Source organism: Alexandromys fortis, unplaced genomic scaffold (assembly GCF_014885135.2).
Source record: "Alexandromys fortis isolate MF-2015 unplaced genomic scaffold, M_Fortis_MF-2015_v1.1 scaffold_471, whole genome shotgun sequence".
In the NCBI taxonomy this organism is placed as follows: domain Eukaryota; kingdom Metazoa; phylum Chordata; class Mammalia; order Rodentia; family Cricetidae; genus Alexandromys; species Alexandromys fortis.
In genome coordinates, this window is record NW_026068374.1 from 212149 (window position 1) to 220178 (window position 8030).

General features: G+C 43.6%; 1 long non-coding RNA gene across 3 annotated transcripts; it reads left to right on the forward strand.

The window, feature by feature from the left end:
• The first annotated feature begins 6 nt into the window (after positions 1–6).
• LOC126495497 (uncharacterized) lies at positions 7–7503 on the forward strand. 3 transcript variants are annotated; one of them, XR_007590150.1, is made up of 3 exons: positions 7–174; positions 1100–1206; positions 7463–7503. It is a non-coding gene; the product is annotated as an uncharacterized lncRNA (long non-coding RNA). The 3 variants fall into 3 exon arrangements; XR_007590149.1 differs by lacking the exon at positions 1100–1206 and adding an exon at positions 6425–6531; XR_007590148.1 differs by lacking the exon at positions 7463–7503 and adding an exon at positions 2138–2178.
• The last annotated feature ends 527 nt before the right edge of the window (positions 7504–8030 follow it).

Genomic DNA, 8030 nt, shown 5'->3' on the forward strand with positions numbered 1-8030 from the left:
AACCCGGCCATTGTGAGCCCTGAAGCTGGGAATGTTACCTGCCCAAAAGACTGGATTGCATTTGGACGTAAATGTTTTTATTTGTCTGAAAACACAAGTAACTGGAGATCCAGCCAGACCTCCTGCATGGAGCAGGTGGCCCATCTAACTCACTTTGACAATCTGGAGGAGCTGGTAAGAAAGGATCAGGAGTTGGTTTGTTGTTTGCTGATGTGTGTTGTGATAAGAGCAGCAAGGCTGCGTCACCGCCACCAGGCCGCCTGCGTGGCTAGCTTATGCCCCAAAATAATTACACTGAAACTGTATTCTTTTAAACACTGCCTGGCCCGTTATCTGTAGCCTCTTATTGGCTAGCTCTTACATATCGATCTAACCCATTTCTAATATCCATGTAACACCACGAGGTGTCTTACCAGGGAAGATCTTAACCTGCATCTGTGTCCGGTAGGAGAATCATGGCGACTCCTTGACTCAGCTTCTTTCTCCCTGTATTCTGTTCTGTTTACTCCACCTACCTAAGGGTTGGCCTATCAAATGGGCCTAGGCATTTTCTTTATTAATAAGAAATCAATCCCACATCACTTGTGGAATATGTTTTGCCTTGCCATAGAGAGCTTAAAGCAGGAACATGAGTAAGGTTTCCACCCTAGGCATTGGGCACATGGGGTACATGTTAGCATGTGCCATTTGTGATGGTAACACATCTGACTGTAGCGCTGAGACATTCCAAAGATATTCTCTCCTATAGTGCTAATAATACTCAACGTGCAAGGCCAAACATACGTTTGAGATTCATGGTGGTCATACAAGTCTTTGTCTGAGCCGGCGGGTGTTGCAAACTTAAGTTAACAGCTGTTAATAACTGTAAATACAGACTTAACAAGGGACTTTTACAGCCCCAGAAAAAGGGGTATCTGTCAGCTTACTACGGTTAATGACAGGAAAATGCATTCACTGAGAACTGAGGGTTATTTAGGCTCTAAAGTTCCTGGCCCTCAGTTCAAACCTGCTACCATCCCAAGAGGAGGCTGTAGGACAGAGACTCAAGGCTCATCTGAAACTGAGAGACACATGTCTTTGCTTTCTGTGTTTTTGACAGGATTTCCTGAATAGAACATATGGGCATTCTGCTGCGTGGATCGGACTGCACAGAGAGTCATCAGAGCAGCCTTGGATGTGGACAGACAACACTGAATATAACAACTTGTATGTTTTCAGAAAGCTTTTTCTTTTACTGTGTTCAAGTGTTGTGATTGTGTGAGTTGTTGTGCAAGCTGAAAGGCTGAGTAATATAAAGAGAACTCAACTTGAAAGGGAGAAACCCTTGGGCTGGAGGTGTGCCTTGGGTCTGGTTGTATGTTACATAGAGTCCCCAGTATCCACATCTTGGCAAATTTACATCTGTCAGAGTCACCTAGTGTTGTTTCATTCCAAATCTTTAGCCTGATGATGGCATCTGGGGAAGATGCTGTCTGCTCTCAGCACTTAGAAATCTCTCCTTGTAGATAACTGCCCTTGTGGGATGCAGACAGAACTGCTGATGTCCACTAAGGGCTCTGAATCCCCAGGAATCCACTGCAGAACTGCTGGATAGGACTTGTCAAACAGCTGTGCGCACAGCTGCTTCTGTCACTGAAGCAGAGACTTCATGCGTTTTGGGAACCTTCTCATCATCAAAGGGCACCCAGGACAGTGTTTGGATGTGAGCATAGCCATTTTGAACAGACCCATTCTCTGAAACAGTGAATGTCCATCATTAAAGACCTTTAGAATTAACTAAGTGCATTTTCACCCCCTTTCGAACATGTGAGAAATTCTTCAAGATAGAATTGAAAACCCCCTTGCAATGCTACCCATGGCTGAATGAAGTTCATGTGAACATGGCAGAGAGCAGCAGTCAAATGCTTTGTACACACAGTACAGGGTCCAACATGGATGAGTGACAAAGGAATGATAACCAAGTGGAACCCTGAGAATGAAAAAGTCACTAGGTGTAACACTAGTGTTGGTGATTCCTCATGGCCTCTGCCTTTCTGTGATTCGTGCTATAAACAAGCAGTGGACAAGAGTGAGATATCATTGCTGGAGGAAATGCAGTGGCCGACTCTGCAGACATTTTGTTTTTATTTTGTTTTAGGACACTCATCCGAGGAGTTGGAAACCATGCCTACCTGAGTGACAGAGGGATCAGCAGTAGCAGGGACTACATACCTAGGATGTGGATTTGTAGCAAGCCCAAATCTATACTTTAGTAGATTCACAGCTTGTGTAGAGAGTGTGTCAAAGTCATCATGAGAGATCTGTAACATATCATCTATAGTTACAGCATTTTTTTATCTTAAATAAATATAACAAGCAATTCATATTCTGTGGTGACATCATTGGTGAAAATTATCACAGACGTCTATACTTACGGGTACTTGAGAGAGTATGGGTGATTCTAAATTAAGTAAGTGTTTTGCTATGGGTTGGCCATATGAATTACAAACACATCAGTATTAGTGACCCCCACATTTATGGCCAGACAATGAAATTTTTTTCATTAGCTTTTCCTTTGAATGACAGGTACTGTTAAAATTGAAGAGAGGAGCTGGGCAGTGGTGGCAGATGCTTTTAATCCCAGCACTTGGGAGGCAGAGGCAGGTGGATTGCTGTGAGTTTGAGGCCAGCCTAGTCTAAAGAACAAGAGCCAGGACAGGCTCCAAAGCTACACACAGAAATCCTTTCTCAACCCCCCCTCAAAACAAACAAACAAACAAACAAACAAACAAACAAACAGTGACAGGATTGAGTCAAGATGGGTGAAACACAGGGCTCCTGTAGAGGGCTAGAGGGAGACAGAGGAGTGGAGTCTCTCCTGTACTCTCTCCCCATGGCCCTGGGAATCCTGCAGCAGGCTGCACCAGAGGTCTGTAGTCACCAAGGAGGAGCCTCAGACATGGATGCCACAGCTGCTGCAACCCAAGCCAGAGCTGGAGTGAGGCCCTGCTGTTAGAAAGTCAGGGAAGAGTGGCTGAAAGAATGGCTCTTTCTCCAGTAAATGTGCCTTGGCATGTATGTAATTTCTGTTATCAGAACCTTTTAAAAAATATTTGAAGATTGATTTAAGATGGTGACTCGTAGGGTGGGTTTTTCTTTTTTTCTTGTTCTCAACCTGGAATCTCCACTGCTGTGCAACTGCCCTCAGCCTGCAGGTGTGATGGTCATACCTAAGGTGCCTTCATTGAGGGCACAGAGATGTGCAGAGACCTGAAGCTCCAGTAGATTCTGTCCCCAGATGCCCTGCCTATCTGAAAGATCCCCTTGTCTCTGGGCAACAAGAGCATATCCCAGACTGGTGCTATTATTTATTATTATTGTTTATAGTTGTATTTGGGTTAGTTCTGTCTTATTTAGACAAAAAGAGGGAGATGTAGGGATAAGCCCTCCCCTTGGGGCGGGCTGCCCTCCGGCGTATGTTTACTGATAAATTGGGCGCGCATCTGCGCGCCCCTTCCTGCCTACTCTGGGTACTCCTCTGGAACCTTGGTTTTGTGAGTCTGGTTTTGTCATTAAACTTGTCCAAACACCTATTATCATTGGTCCTCATTAATCCAACCGCCACATTCAATCACCCTCACTCTGAGAAACATCAGTATGTCTGTAATGGAGACCTTTTTATTTTCTTGATTGGACCTCAAAAAACCTAGCACTGGCAGGACGGTAAACAGCAGCCTGGATCTCTCACAGGCTCTGCCCCCTAATGCACCCCCATGACCAGCCTGTCTCTGAGGAATGGCGGGATGCCCACGGAGAGTAGTGTATTTTATGGTTTGGGCCATCTCAAAAAACCTCCATGGTGTGTGCTGCCACCACATGCCATGTTGCTGTACATGGTGCGTGCTATGGCTGCAGCTGTATTTGTTCTGTCTTTCTCTACAGGCTGTGTGGAGGCCCAAAAATGTGAGCCTGGTTCCACCTCGTCTGATGGTTATGGAGTTGTAGGTTTCTCAAAGTAGCTGACAAGCATATTAGCATGTCCCACACAGCATGTGATTATTTAATTGTTTTGACTTTAAGATAGGCCATACAAGTAGGTCCATTCAATCCTGACAGGTGGTCAGTTTATGCAAATGTACTTCTGCTCCTTCTTTTATAACTATGAGGTCACCTGGGCAGTCGCTGTCTTCAGGATTCATGGTCTAAGGCTGCTTCACAGATTAAACAACCAAATGCTAATGACTTGATGTCTCAAACTGTTAAAGGAATTAACTGTTTGAGTTGTCCTTTCTATCAAGTATACAAAGTTTTTTGTTACATTCTCTCTCCACCTCCCTACACCCATTTGTATTGGGTATAAAAACTTTGGGAAAAAATAAATGTGGGTTATTTCAGTATTCACTGAAATACCCTCCTGGTAATTTTCTATGGCTCCTGTATTATTATTTTCCATGTGTCTTCATAGTCTCATATTTCTAACCCCCATACCCCGACCCTGGCAAGAGGTATTTTTGTCGAGGCTGAACCATGACAAATCTGTGTTGACACACATGGACAATGCTGTTTCTGGAGACCATATGGGCCTTCTTGGTCTGTGCACTGCTATGTTGATATTAGTAGTCTGTGCTGTCCCCCGAGGCCATGTTAGTGTCTGTAGACTGAGATGCTGCTGGGGGCCACGTGGATACCATGACTCCTGTTACCACCAGGGGCTCTGTGGGCTTCTGAGGTCTGTGCTACCACTGGAGGCCATGCTGATGTTCATGGCTTGGGCCATGGTCTGTACTGCCTCTTCAAGCCATGTTAACACCACTTGCCCACGATGCCACCAGAGGCCATGCAAGATTATCTCATTTAGGAAAATAGCATTTTTCAGTGTTCTGTTCTTAGTTCATTTAGCATCCCCTCTTTTTTTCAATCCACTTTATTTCAGATAAACAGCATGACACTTTCTAAAATAATTGACTACTTCCTCATATTGAAATTAGTTTGCATTCAGCATTTTTAATTATCTTATTTACAGTATATGTTAATACCAGAGATTGGAGGAGAAAGATCACTGACCCAAATCTTCATGACCAAATTAATCAAAGCATTTTTTTTATTTGTGTACATGGCGTGTCTCCCCCTCAGGTGAGGAGTGAGTGGTAAGTATTGGTGGTGTGGGAGACAAGATTTTTATGAAGCTCAATGGTTGGGGGTGTAATTGGAGGCCACTTGTTTGTTTCCTGACTGCCCAGACCTGAAATAATCACACAGAATCTAATATTACGGCACTGCTTGGCCTATTAGCTCATGCTTCTTATTGGCTAGCTCTTATATCTTAAATGAACCCATTTCTAGCTGGGCAGTGATGGCACACATCTTTAAACCCAGCAATCAGGAGACAGAGGAAGGTGAATCTCTGTGTGTTCAAGGCCAGCTTGTCTACATGAACTAGTTCCAGGAAGCTTCCAAAGCTGCAAAGAAACTCTTTCTCAAAAAACAAACAAAAAAATTAACCCATTTTTATTAATCTGTGTATTGCCTCATGGCTATGGCCTACCAGTAAGGTTCTGTCCTGTATGCAGCATCTGTCTCCATGTACTCTCTCCTCTATCTGCTTGGAATTTCTGCCTTGTCCTATTCAGTGCTGTAATAGGTCCAAAGAAGCTTCTTTATTAACCAATGGTATCACAGCATACAAGGGAGTTTCCCACATCAAGGGAGTTACCAAATGGTGAACTTGACAGACAAAAGTGGTGGGGTTACAGGAGCAGAACATAAGCTTACATATTAGTGCTACACAGGTTCCTTAAACAAAAACATGGTTGCAAAGTAGGCATATTGAGGTAGTCATGAGCAACAGGGAGTCAAAAGGTAGTAATAATATGTAGCAAGACTAATAAAAACTGAGAAACAGANAATAAGAAATCAATCCCACATCACTTGTGGAATATGTTTTGCCTTGCCATAGAGAGCTTAAAGCAGGAACATGAGTAAGGTTTCCACCCTAGGCATTGGGCACATGGGGTACATGTTAGCATGTGCCATTTGTGATGGTAACACATCTGACTGTAGCGCTGAGACATTCCAAAGATATTCTCTCCTATAGTGCTAATAATACTCAACGTGCAAGGCCAAACATACGTTTGAGATTCATGGTGGTCATACAAGTCTTTGTCTGAGCCGGCGGGTGTTGCAAACTTAAGTTAACAGCTGTTAATAACTGTAAATACAGACTTAACAAGGGACTTTTACAGCCCCAGAAAAAGGGGTATCTGTCAGCTTACTACGGTTAATGACAGGAAAATGCATTCACTGAGAACTGAGGGTTATTTAGGCTCTAAAGTTCCTGGCCCTCAGTTCAAACCTGCTACCATCCCAAGAGGAGGCTGTAGGACAGAGACTCAAGGCTCATCTGAAACTGAGAGACACATGTCTTTGCTTTCTGTGTTTTTGACAGGATTTCCTGAATAGAACATATGGGCATTCTGCTGCGTGGATCGGACTGCACAGAGAGTCATCAGAGCAGCCTTGGATGTGGACAGACAACACTGAATATAACAACTTGTATGTTTTCAGAAAGCTTTTTCTTTTACTGTGTTCAAGTGTTGTGATTGTGTGAGTTGTTGTGCAAGCTGAAAGGCTGAGTAATATAAAGAGAACTCAACTTGAAAGGGAGAAACCCTTGGGCTGGAGGTGTGCCTTGGGTCTGGTTGTATGTTACATAGAGTCCCCAGTATCCACATCTTGGCAAATTTACATCTGTCAGAGTCACCTAGTGTTGTTTCATTCCAAATCTTTAGCCTGATGATGGCATCTGGGGAAGATGCTGTCTGCTCTCAGCACTTAGAAATCTCTCCTTGTAGATAACTGCCCTTGTGGGATGCAGACAGAACTGCTGATGTCCACTAAGGGCTCTGAATCCCCAGGAATCCACTGCAGAACTGCTGGATAGGACTTGTCAAACAGCTGTGCGCACAGCTGCTTCTGTCACTGAAGCAGAGACTTCATGCGTTTTGGGAACCTTCTCATCATCAAAGGGCACCCAGGACAGTGTTTGGATGTGAGCATAGCCATTTTGAACAGACCCATTCTCTGAAACAGTGAATGTCCATCATTAAAGACCTTTAGAATTAACTAAGTGCATTTTCACCCCCTTTCGAACATGTGAGAAATTCTTCAAGATAGAATTGAAAACCCCCTTGCAATGCTACCCATGGCTGAATGAAGTTCATGTGAACATGGCAGAGAGCAGCAGTCAAATGCTTTGTACACACAGTACAGGGTCCAACATGGATGAGTGACAAAGGAATGATAACCAAGTGGAACCCTGAGAATGAAAAAGTCACTAGGTGTAACACTAGTGTTGGTGATTCCTCATGGCCTCTGCCTTTCTGTGATTCGTGCTATAAACAAGCAGTGGACAAGAGTGAGATATCATTGCTGGAGGAAATGCAGTGGCCGACTCTGCAGACATTTTGTTTTTATTTTGTTTTAGGACACTCATCCGAGGAGTTGGAAACCATGCCTACCTGAGTGACAGAGGGATCAGCAGTAGCAGGGACTACATACCTAGGATGTGGATTTGTAGCAAGCCCAAATCTATACTTTAGTAGATTCACAGCTTGTGTAGAGAGTGTGTCAAAGTCATCATGAGAGATCTGTAACATATCATCTATAGTTACAGCATTTTTTTATCTTAAATAAATATAACAAGCAATTCATATTCTGTGGTGACATCATTGGTGAAAATTATCACAGACGTCTATACTTACGGGTACTTGAGAGAGTATGGGTGATTCTAAATTAAGTAAGTGTTTTGCTATGGGTTGGCCATATGAATTACAAACACATCAGTATTAGTGACCCCCACATTTATGGCCAGACAATGAAATTTTTTTCATTAGCTTTTCCTTTGAATGACAGGTACTGTTAAAATTGAAGAGAGGAGCTGGGCAGTGGTGGCAGATGCTTTTAATCCCAGCACTTGGGAGGCAGAGGCAGGTGGATTGCTGTGAGTTTGAGGCCAGCCTAGTCTAAAGAACAAGAGCCAGGACAGGCTCCAA